This window comes from Herpailurus yagouaroundi, unplaced genomic scaffold (assembly GCF_014898765.1).
Source record: "Herpailurus yagouaroundi ecotype Mexico unplaced genomic scaffold, PumYag 182, whole genome shotgun sequence".
Classification (NCBI taxonomy): domain Eukaryota; kingdom Metazoa; phylum Chordata; class Mammalia; order Carnivora; family Felidae; genus Herpailurus; species Herpailurus yagouaroundi.
The window spans coordinates 4,320,617-4,333,413 of record NW_024412413.1 but is presented as its reverse complement, the minus strand read 5'-3'; the positions used below and the strand labels follow the sequence as shown (position 1 = coordinate 4,333,413).

At 41.5% G+C, this 12,797-nt stretch overlaps 1 protein-coding gene across 8 annotated transcripts in view; it reads right to left on the bottom strand.

Annotated features, from left to right (window-relative positions):
- The window catches only part of SMC1B (structural maintenance of chromosomes 1B), a 76,175-nt gene that overhangs the window by 62,738 nt on the left and 640 nt on the right, over positions 1-12,797 (bottom strand). Inside the window, exon 1 of one of the 8 annotated variants that reach the window (XM_040490564.1) lies at positions 11,878-12,274. The exons of 6 other annotated variants lie outside the window; for them this stretch is intronic. The gene's annotated coding sequence lies outside the window, so the exon portion shown is untranslated. Of the gene's footprint in view, positions 1-11,693; positions 11,810-11,877; positions 12,275-12,797 lie in introns of those variants that run through there. One more of the 8 variants, XM_040490565.1, reaches the window with a different exon arrangement.

Genomic DNA, 12,797 nt, shown 5'->3' with positions numbered 1-12,797 from the left:
TTGGCTTGAACTCACAACCCTGAGATCAAGACTCGCATGCTCTACCAACTGAACCAGCCAGGCGCCCCAGTTTGTAATCTTTCTAAAAAGAATGAGAAGTGGTTAAAATGCTATAAATTTATTCAGCTAAGTTTCAATTAATGACTGGGTATGAAACATGGCTTTTTGGGTTGACTGAAAGCTATTATAAGCCAGACAGGACAAAGTGAATACTAATCGAGTTGAATTAAATCTCACTGTAACAGAATTAAAGAGAAACCAGTTTTGGTCAATCCTTATTTAAAATCTGCCTAAAATAAACACTTGCTTACCCAAATTAATTTATTCCATTAATATCTTTTGAATAGCTATTATGTTAATAGCTATTAAGGATATAGCAAAAGAAGAAGACAAAAAACCTCCCAGCCTAATGAAGGTTATGTTCTATTAAGAGAGACAAAAGACAAAAAAAGACAATTCCATACTAGAGTTAAGTATCGTAAGTAAGGAAATAAACTGGGTGATGGAATAGAGGGTAACTGGGAGACATAACTTCAGATAGGATGGTCAGGAAACATTTTAAGAGCCTACTGACCAGCCAGTGGTAGCTTAAGACTCATCTGCTGAAAAGAATGAATGAATGAACAAACGAACAAACAAACCAAGTTTGATAATGGTCAGATAGGGGACCTCTGCTGTAAAAACGCAAAATCAACATAAGGAAAATAATAATTCTGGAAGAATTATCTTTTAGGTCATCATCACTCAAAGATATAAAAATTACACTATCACTCTCCAGTCTCCAAACCTCAATATTTCCATTCATTTGCTTTCTTAACTAACATGCTAAGTCCCTTTTCATTCCAATTCTGCACATCCTCCTCCCATTTCCTCCTTCTTTCCCATCCTTCTGCCCATTCAAGTCCTTGTTGACACCACATTCAGGTGTCTCCTAGCTGTACTCCTACATCTGTTATCCAGTCTTTGCAACAATCCTATGAAGTAGGTTTTAATTTGTGTTTCATAAATTAAAAAGTAGAGACTCAAAGTCAAACAAATTGTATGTCTTGGAGGTGTCTGAATCCAAAATCTATACACTCTTCCAACAAAAAGCAGAGAATTATAATCCACTATAGTAAATTCTAAAATAAAATTAACACACCTAGACACACTTAAGAGAAGCACTAGCTACTGGAGGCTCTGAGTAGACTTTAGCAGGAGATGATTCGGGGCTAAGTTTTAAAGGGTAATTAAGAAGTTTGGGGAGGGGGTAAACATACCATCCCAGGAAAAGACAACAGCTTGGTCATAGGTACCGAGAAGAGAGCATGGTACCATTTCAGTAAAAAATGGCAAATAATTTTATATAGGTGGAGCAGAGCTTATAAGAGAGAAATTAAACTTTATGCTGAAGATGATGTGAAACGATTGGAGGATTTTAGGAATAGCAGTGAATTTTTCAGACATGTTTTATCAAGATTTCTCAGACAATAACCCACCAGAAAAATGAGCAAAGGATATAAAAAGGCAATTCAGAGAAAAATATAAAAGGCGCCTAAACATATGAAAAGATACTTAAGCTCAGTCATAATAAGAAAAATATAAATTAAAACTGTATTGACTACCAGTTCTATCGTACCGGCAAAATTCCAAAACTCTGAAAACACGTGCCTTTGGTGAGGCAGAAGGGAAACATACCCTTTCATATATTGTTGTTGGAGTTACAAAATGATACAACTCCTATAGAGGGGAAATTCGGCAATAGCTAATGAAATTATAAATCCATTCATCTTTATTTTTTATTTGAATTCCAGTATAGTGAACATATATTAACTTCAGGTATACAATACTGTGATTCAATAGTTTCATATATTACACCATGCTCATCATGATAAACATACTCTTAATCCCCTTTACCTATTTTTTCAATCCTCCTACATACCTCCCTTTTGGTAACCATCTGTTTATTCTCTATAGTTAAGAATCTGTTTCTTGGTTTGTCTCTTTTTTGCTTTGTTCATTTGTTGTTTCTTAAATTCCACATATGAAATCATATGGTATTTGTCTTTCTGACTTACTTCACTTAGCATTATACTCTCTTGCTCCATGTATGTCTTTGCAAATGGCAAGATTTCATTCATTTTTTATGGCTGAATAATATTCCACTGTGTGTATGTATACATATATGTATGTATGTATGTGGTATATATATATATATATATGTATGTGTGTGTGGATATATAAATGTAAATATATATATATATGTATCACTTCTTTATTCATCACTTGATGGACACCTGGGTTGCTTACATATCTTGGCCAATGTAAGTAATGCATCTATAAACATAGGGGTGGAATATCCCCTCGAATTTGTGGGGGGTTTTTAAAGTTTTTATTTATTTTTGAGAGAAAGAGAGAGAGACACAGTGGGCAGGGGAGGGGCAGAGAGAGAGGGAGATGCAGAATCTGCAACAGGCTCCAGGCTCCGAGCTGTCAGCACAGAGCCCGATGTGGGGCTCGAACTCACAACCGTACGATCATGACCTGAGCTGAAGTTGGACGCTTAACTGACTGAGCCACTCAGGTGCCCCCAAATTAGTGTTTTTGTATTCTTTGGGTAAATACCCAGTAGTGCGATTGCTGGATCATAGGCTAGTTCTGTTTTTAACTTTCTGAGGAATCTCTATACTGTTTTCCACAGTGGCTGCACCAGTTTGCATTCCCACCAACAGTGCAAAAGGGTTTTTTTCCACATCCTGGCCAACACCTGTTGTTTCTTGTGCTTTTGATTTTAGCCACTGTGGCAGGTGTGAGGTGATACCTCATTGTAGTTTTGATTTGCATCTCCCTGATGATGAGTGATGTGGAGCATCTTTTCATGTGTCTGTTGACCATCTGGATGTGTTTGGAGAAATGTCTGCTCCTGCTGTCTGCCCATTTTTAATTGGACTATTTGATTTTTGGGTGTTGAGTTGTTTAGCTTCTGTATATATTTTGGATACTAACACTTCATCTAAATCCATTCATCTTTTGAGCCAGCAATTCCACTTCTAAAAATCTATCTCCCTGATTTATGTGCACAACTGTACAATGGCAAATACACAATTATGCAATTCATTACAGGTTGTTTCTAACAGAAAAAGACTGGAAACAACTCAAGTGTCCAAAAATTAAGGGAATGTTTGAAATAGCTGTATAACAGCTACACAATGGAGAATTACACAGCAGAAAGAGAACAGAAGAGGATAAAGTAAAAAAAGTGCATAACAGCATATATAGTAAAAAACTAACTATGAACTTTGATGTAATGAGAAGTGAGGAGTTAGAGATAGCAATACATACATATTTGCTTGCATCTGCAAAAAGAAAACACTGAAAGACGATCAAGAAATGAATGGTCATCTATACAAGGTGAAGAGCAGGACATGGAAACTGAGTTGGATACCTGTCTGCCTCTCCTGGTCCACTTTCTTTTCTTTTCTCTCTCTCTCTTTTTTTTAATTTTAAGTTTATTTATTTTGAGAAAGACAGAGTCAGCACAAGTAGGGGAGGGACAGAGAGAGAGGGAGACAGAGAATCCCAAGCAGGCTCCGCACCATCAGCACGGAGTCTGACACGGGCTGGAACCCACTAAACTATGAGATCATGACCTGAGCCAAAATCAAGAGTTGGACACTTAACCAACTAAGCCACCCAGGAGCTCCTCCTGGTCCATTTTCTACCCTGCTTTCTGCCCTGGATCAATAGGTTCTCATGCCTTTTGGCTTCTACTTGGATTGGGCCAAAGGGGAGCTCGGGCAGGAGGGAAGGAAAAGAATAGGGTCAGGGTATTTATTCCCTTACTTCCCTCTCTGTGAGGTGGCTTCTAGTTAGCTGTGTCTTTCAATAGGTCACCACCCTTTCAAATTTCCTTCTGGGTTCCTTCCTCTCTGGGCCTTGGGTGGTGAAAGATCCATCATGCTAACCCTGCAATTCCTCTAGTCCTTCCAATTCCTTTATAGCCTTACACACATTTGTAATTACTCCCTTTGTAAACAAATCTTCCACAAATTGTCCTCATCTGAGTGTGCCACCTGCTTCCTGTTGGGACCCTACCTGATAGGGGAACAGTACAGAAGCAAGATCTCTTGGTGTATACCTTTATATAGAGTTTTGAGCTTTGAAATATGTGTATGTATTGTCATTTTTTAAAAAAAAACTAAAATTTAAAACTTCTATAAATGAAGGGTGCCTGGGTGGCTCAGTTGGTTAAGCGTCCGACTCAAGCCATGATCTCAGGATCATGATTTGAGCCCCACATCGGTATCTTAAGTCTGCTTAAGATTCTCTCTAAAAAAATTAAAAATAAAAATTCAAAAACAGAAATAAGTAAACTTAAGTGAATATTAAATTGGTGATAGCCATATTGAGAAATGGTTTATTTCAAGGGACCTCAGATCACAAAATTCTGACTGTACATTCTTAGTGGGATGTATTTCAAGCACCAAAAAGAAGTATAAAAGAACTTTAAATTTTCTTTAGTATCTTTATTGTTTGTAATGATACTGGCATTGGTAGTTTTAAGATCATTTTCTCTGTATTATAGATTTAAGCAAATAAGTATATTAGTGATGTTAGGAATTATTTTCAAAGTAAGAAAAAATATTTGCAATGACAAGAATCAGGGCACAGTTATGTTAAAACATAAACATAGTTATGTTAAAACTGAATGGGGGGCACCTGGGTAGCTCAGTGGGTTAAACGTCTGACTCTTGATTTCAGCTCAGGTCGTAATCTCATCGTTTGTGGGATTAAACCCCATATTGGGCTCTGCGCTGTGAGCATAGAGATTCTCTGCTTTAGGGTTCTCTGTCCCCCCCACCCCTGTCCCTACCCTGCTCACACACAAGTATGCACATGCATGTTCTCTCTCAAAATAAATAAGCTTTAAAAAAAAAAAAGCCTCAGTTTTATAAACCTTAATGAAATGCTGATTCAGTCATAAATATTATTTGGCATTAAAACCATCTGGGTAGCACACAGGGTAATGTCTCTGACATCAGCTGTAGCAATAGTTTCTAGATAGGTCCCCTGAAGCAAGGGAAATAAAAGCAAAAATAAACTATTGGAACTACATCAAAAAAAAAAAAAAAAAGCTTCCGCACAGCAAACAATTAATGAAACTAAAAGACAACCTGTGGAATGGGAGAAGATCTTTGCAAATGACATAGTAAATGATTACTATTTAAAGTATGTAGAGAAGTTATACAACTCAACACCCAAAATACAAATAATCCAATTGAAAATGTGCAGACAACACGAACAGACATTTCTCCAAAGAACACATCCAGATGGTCAACAGACACATGGAAAGATGTTCCACATCACTCATCATCGGGGAGATGCAAATCAAAACTACAATGAGGTATCACCTCACACCTGCCACAGTGGCTAAAATCAAAAGCACAAGAAACAACAGGTGTTGGCCAGGATGTGGAGAAAAAGAAACCCTTGTGCACTGTTGGTGGGAATGCAGACTGGTGCAGCACTCTGAAAACCAGTATAGAGGTTCCTCAAAAAATTAAAAATAGATCTACCCTATAATCCAGTAATCACACTACTGGATATTTACCCAAAGAATACAAAAACACTAACTCAAAATGATATATGTACCCCTATGTTTATAGATGCGTTATTTACATTGGTCAAGGTATGTAAGCAGCCCAGGTGTCCATCAACTGATGAATGGATGAAGGAGATGTGGCATGTACATACAATGGAGTAGTACCCAGTCATAAAAAGGAATGAAATCTTGCCATTTGCAACAACATGGATGGAGCTAGAGAGTACAATGTTAAATGGAATAAATCGGAAATGACAAATACCATATGATTTCACTCATGTGGCATTTAAGGAACAAAGGAAGAGAGAGAGAGAGAGAGAGAGGGACAAACCAAGAAACACTAAGTATAGAGAACAAACATAGTTACCAGAGGATAGATGGTAGAGGGATGGGTGAAATAGGTTATGGGGAGTAAAGGGGATTAAAGAGTATACTTATCGTGATGAATGCTGAGCAATGTATAGAATTTTTCAAACACTGTATCATATTAAAATTCAAAACTTAATAAAATTTAAAAAACTTGGGTAAATGCTTGATAAAGAACATTTGGATAATGTCAAAGCAACACTAGGAGACCAGACTAGTTAGAAGGGAAAAACTAATTGCACAATGTAGTGATCGCTGTCACCACCCTAATCCAGGGGTCAATCTTAGCATCACTAGTGGTAAAACAAATAGGTGTTAGGTGATGTAATACCATGAGAAATACACAACATCACCTATGATGGAATCTAGCCAAAACTGTTTAATTTGAACCCATCAGCCTTTTAGGTATTGAATGTTTTCAAATGTCTTTTCCTCATCTATCAAGAAATAAAATGGATCTTCTTTCTTGTGGAAACAAATGAAGATTACTGAGGGAACAGAGTGGCACACAGATTAAAGTAGGGTAAGACCAAAGATTGGGAACTCAGCTAAAAGATTACTGCATTAATCCAAGGAAGAAATGATGAGAGCCTGAAACCCTGAGAGTAGTGGCAAAAGAGGGAAGAGCACAGGTTAGCGTTCTGGGTGTGACAGGGAGAATTTATTTAAAGATGAAGGAGAATTCATTTAGGTGGCAGCCATATGAAACTCCGGGAGTAAAGCATTCTAAGTCCAAGGAACAGCATATGCTAAGACCCTGAAATGGAAATAAGCTTGGTCTGTGTAAGGAAGGCAAAAAAGAAAAGCAATTCTGACCAAAGCATAGTAAACACAGCGAAAAAGAATATTAAAGAAGAGAAATACACAGAGGCCAGATCATAAAGGCCTTTGTGGATCATGGTAGAAATACCGGATTTCATTCCAAGTGTGGGGGAAAGCCATTCGAGAGTTTTAAGCTAGGCAGTGCTCTGATTTATAGATTTCCTTTGTTTGTTAACCACTCACTCTGGGTGCTGTGAAAATGAATTGTAGGCAGACAAGAAAGCAAGCAGAGGGATGTGTTAGGAGGTTATAGCAATAGTCCAAATGAGAGCTCTAGCATCTTCGATTGTGATAGTGGCGAAAAATGGCAAGAAACAACTGGATTCAGGATGTATTTCAGAGGTAGAGTTATTCGGATTTATAGAAGATTAAATGAGGGAAGTGGAGCGTGGAAGGAGGAATAAAGAATGACTCTGGGTTTCTGGTCTGAATAAATGAGTAAACCGCATCCCTTACCAAGCAGGTAAGACCTAGGAAGGAATAAGTTTGTCTCGTGGAAGTGGGGGAGAGGAACTTTGCTACTCTTTCTGATTATGGTACTTTATTTTTTTTAGATTTTATTTTCTATGCCCAACGTGGGGTCTGAACTTGACTGAGCCAGCTAGGCGACTTCTAGGTCTACTAGAAGTAGCAAAAAATGAAAATATGCTGAATATTATAGGCTAGATATATAATTTTGGAAGTCAGTAGCATAAGGATGGCATTTGAAGCCATGAAACTGAATAAGATCGTGTGGGAAAAGAACACAGGGAAGAGAAAGACAAAGGACCTGTTTCCAGGGGGTGGGAGGATTCTAGTGCTTAAGAGACCCGGGGAGAAGCAGCCAACAACTGAGGGCTTGCCAGTGAAACAGGAGAAAACCTAGTTGGTACACAAAGTCAAAAAGAGCCAAGTGACCCAAGGGAGGGATGAAATGTGATCTATCATGCCACCTAGACAGCAAGACCTTCCCTTGACCAACTTCTTTAAAAACACCCCCAGTACTTCCTATCTCTGTTTCTATTTTTCTCCTTATTACTTAACGCTTTAATATTCTATATACTTTTCATATTTAGTGTGTTGTCTGTCTCTCCACCTTTGGATGTAAGTTCTATATGGAAAGGGATTTTTATGTTTGTTCACTGATGAGAATGGTACATGGCATATAGTAGGCATTCAATCATTTTTAAATGAATGAAATACCACTGATATATCAAAGGGAATGAGGATAGGAAATTGGCCACTGACTCTTACAAGATGTAGGTCAACAGTGACATAGAGAAATTTCAGTGGAGCTTGAAAACTTGAAATCACACTTGAAAACTGAATCAAGAGCACTGAGAATGGCTCAGAGTTTCACTGTATTGATAAACTGGGGCAATAGCCTAAAGAGACAGTGAAGTTCAAGGGATTTTCCCCCAAGCATTTCATAAAATTTTTTTTTCAACTTATTTATTTTGAGAGAGGCAGAGAGAGCGAGCGCAAGTGGGGGAGAAGGGCAGAGAGAGAATACCAAGCAGACTCCACACTCCACGCTGGGCCCAAAGTGCAATCCTATGATATAGTAAGATCATGACCTGAGCCAAAATCAACAGTCAGATGCTTAACCAACTGAGTCACCCAGGCGCCCCTATAAAATTTTCAAACATACAAGAAAGTTGAAAGAATTTCATAGTAAACACCCATACATTTACCACTGAATTCTACAATTAACATTGTACTATACTTTCTTTTCATACAGCTATATACCCTCTATAAGAGTGATAATAAGACATGTATTAATGCCAATGAAAACTACCCAATAAGGGAGAAAGATAAAATCCAGAGAAAGAATTACAAAATAAAAGGGGGAAGGATTTAAAACAGAGGTGGAGAGGACTCAGGTACACTTGTAGTACTTCTCTGCTAAATATGCTTCAAAGTCTACCATTTTCTTCCATAAAGTTAAATATATCACCCTGGCAAGGACTGACCCAAAAGGATTTCAACGTTATATCCTGCCGCTCCTCTACACATTCTCACCAATTTGGACTATTAGCTGTCCCACCGACAGACCTTCCCAAACCCCTGGAAAAATACTCTTTACTCTTTGAGCCAGTTCAAATGATAATTCCTCTAGAAAACCTTCCCTAATCTTGACCTCTTCTTGTCCATACCTCCCCAAATCAGATCTAGTATTTTCCTTGCTTAAAGTTCTATAAACAATGTTACTGGGTCTTCTATTTCAATTCGTGTATTTTCTTTTTTTTTTTTTTATTTAAAAAAAAATTTTTTTTTCAACGTTTTTATTTATTTATTTTTGGGACAGAGAGAGACAGAGCATGAACGGGGGAGGGGCAGAGAGAGAGGGAGACACAGAATCGGAAACAGGCTCCAGGCTCTGAGCCATCAGCCCAGAGCCTGACGCGGGGCTCGAACTCATGGACCGCGAGATCGTGACCTGGCTGAAGTCGGACGCTCAACCGACTACGCCACCCAGGCGCCCCTAATTCGTGTATTTTCTTATACTCCCTAAACCTTGAGAGCAGAAGCTGTCTTATAATACATACCTTCTTCTGCTTCTAACACTATGTATATGCAAAAACTATTTGCTAAATTCAAGTGGAGAACACTAAGGTTAAAATCAAAATGAGATTTTTCCCACTACCACAAAAAATCAACATTAGATTTACTAAAAACAAATGAGAACATGTCAAATTTTGACAGGTGGTGACAATAGGAAATTATTACAAAAAGTATGACTAACTAGCTAAATTGAAGTTTAAGAGAAAATGAATGTAACAGGTAATTATCAATTGGTTTAATAAAATCTACCTAAATGTGCCAGTAATTCCGTAAGATTATTTATTAAAAGATGACTTATTAGCAAGTGTTCCAATGAATATAAGTGAAATACCACCCATTAAATTAGTCTTGGATGAGTATTATACTGAATTTTAGCCTTTGTATAGAAGGAGAATGTGAATAGCTCATGCGAAACTCAGCAATAAGTAAACCAGAAATTTTTGTTGTAGAGAGATTATATTAAAGGCAATGCTAAAAGAATCCATGACTGGCTTTCTATGGTTCCAAGCAAAGTCTCTGGGTTACCACAAATTCTCAAGAGGGAAGTGCAGCTTCCAGGGCACCGGGACAAGAGGAATTTGTGAAGGCATTTGCACAATAACCTTAAGACTTGTTGCTAATCACAATATGTATTGTTGAATTAAGATAAGAGATAAGAATATTTTGAAACTTACAGTTTGGCACTAGTTTTAAAAAGTTCAAAACATCACTTCAACAGGATCTTGAGTGGTAATGGGCAAGTGTTTTAGGCTGACTGTAGTATAGGATTTCACGTAAACACACATTCAAAATATTACACTGTTGTAAGTACAAAACAGAATTGAGCAACCCTTCACATAATCACCAGTTAAAAGGCAAAGAAAATCAACTGACGGTGGGTCTGGTAACCTGATATATGAGTGAAGGTTAGGGTAAGAACGTAAGGAATGTTTATAATAATTATCTTTTCAGTGTCTTTTTGACAACAGAATCAAGCGTGAATGAGGAAGTATATTACACAGAAGATGCATGAAAATCCTCAATTATGTGCATATTTCCAAGCTTACCTACTCTTTCACGTATACTAACTGCAAAGAAAACATTAAACAGTAGTTATCTTTATAAAGCAACAGAAGTTTCACAACAGTTTCATAATAATTATACGTCAGGTTGGAGTGCCAGGAAAACACAAATTTCAGTTTCCTACTCAAGGTCTGTCAAATAAGTTAATTTATTCAGGCAAACATTATCTTTCAACCCAAGAATGGTTTCCAGGCTCAGAAAGGAAATCTGGACTGAGAGAGCCAAAAGAAGACTCGAGAGTTAGGGAAAATCTCAAAGTAACTATCATTTCAGGCCCTCCAGCAGCCGGGGTCATTACATCTCTTGTTTCTTATCACAGAGCGGTGGGGAGCCTGGTCAGGCCCGAACTCGGACTCAAGTCCAGGCTCTGCCCCTTACTGGGCAACATTGGAGAGTCATCTGGCCCTTCTGAACCTGTTTCCTAAACCATAAAATGGGATAATACCCATTTATGAGGGTTAAACAGAAATAGGGGTGCCAGGAACTTGGTGAGACTCCATGCATGCCATTATTACTACAATATTCCTGTGTAGAAAGTTCCTTGAATCCAAAATGTTTTTCAGCCTCCTTAGAACCAATTATTTCCTTCAGATCTCACTCTCCGTCTTTGGATGAGGAAGGGAAGGGGATGGTGAGGAGAAGTGTAGCGAGTAAGACAGAGCCACTCACATCAAGCAGGGGCCTGTGTCAACGACAGAGCAGCTCAGGGCACTGCAGCTGAGACCCGATATCGCCCAGACCAGCATCAGCCGGTGACACAGTCAGAACTGATAATCAGCAGAAGGAAAGAGAGAGGACGGCAAAGGCCAGGCCTGATCAAACCCCTTTAAAAAGACAGGATGTGGGGGACACCTGGGAGGCTCGGTCAGGTAAGCCTCTGACTCTTGATTTCTGCTCAGATTGTGATCTCACCATCAGGAGGGTAATAAGCCTTGTGGGGGCTCCAAGCTGAGCGTGGAGCCCGCTTAAGAGTCTCTCCCTCCCTCTCCCCCTGCCCTCCCCCATTTGGGCACGTGAGCCTGCACACTTTCTCCATCTCTCTCGCTCAATTAAGAAAAAAAAAAAAAAGAGGGTGGGGGGGGCGCCTGGGTGGCTCAGTCGGTTGAGTCTCCGACTTTGGCTCAGGTCGTGATCTCACGGTTCGTGGGTTCAAGCCCCGGGTCGGGCTCTGTGCTGATGGCTCGGAGCCTGGAGCCTGCTTCGGATTCTGTGTCTCCCTCTCTCTCTGCCCCTCCCCTGCTTACGCTCTGTCTCAAAACAAACGTTTTTTAAAAAAGAGGATTTCTGCAGCCAGGTGTCAGACTCCCCAGACACTGACCCCTCTATGTCTGACCACTTCCAAACGGCAGCTGGTGGAAGGCTCTGCAGGGTTGATCTCAGGAAAGAACAGAGGTCCTTCCCGGCTTGGACTTAGCGGGAAGTACTGAGCAGAGACCCTGACCGAGGCCTCCTCTCAACAGGGCGCTCAGACGGACTCCAGGGTGGGCTGGTTAGCTTCCTACCTCCTGTTCATCTCGCTTTTTTGTGCCTTGTGCTTTGCGGGACGTGAAAGAAGCTAAGTTACACGGGTGGCGAAATGTCGCTGAGTCTGGAATCCCGAACCTGCTGTATGGTAACCTCGCTTTATGACTGAAATGAGCGGACGCTGTGGGAAAAGACGCAACCCGCGTGTGCGCCGTCACAGCGCGCTGGTGACAAGAGGGAACGAGGAGGGCGGGAGCAGCCACCGCGAAGCTCGGGGAGCCAGCGCAAAGGAGAGGAGGGGCCTGAACAAACCCGGGGTTGGTGTGCGGGAGGGGTCGTGGCGCAGCTGCAGAGGGCGCGGGGGCCAAGGGGTGGAGGGTCTGGGTCCGGACGCCAGGGGGCGGGGGCCGGCGGCGGAGAGCAAGCGGCAGGGGCTGGGAGTAGAGGGTCAGGCGACGGAGGGGTGGGGGCGGAGGGCAAGGGTGGGCACCCGGCGGCGGGGTCTGGGGACACAGGGCAGGCGTGGGCGGAGGGACGGGTGCTGGGGGTGGAGAGTGGGGGGTCTCAGCGGCGTTGGGCCGGGAGCGCAGGGTGGGAGTCTGCGCCCCGCGTGGTTGTTGGAGGGTCTGGGACTGGGGCGGAGGGGTCACGGTTCAGGAGGGGGAAGGGCCAAGAGCGCTGGGTGGGAGTTGGTGGGGGGGGGGGTGGTGGTGGCGGAGGACGAGGCCCTGGGGCGGAAGGCACCTGGTGGCTGGGGGCACAGAGAGGGGGTGGCCCCCCTGGGGGGGTTGGCGGAGGGCTGGGGGTGGAGGGCCAGGGGCTGGGGGCGACGGTGGGCACCCAGCGGCGGGGGTGGGCGCTCGGGAGGTTTGTGGAGGACGGGGGGTGGAGGGTGGGGGTCCCAGCCGGCGGGGGGGCCGGGAGCGCTGGGCGGGGGTCGGCGCCGGGGGGGGGGGGG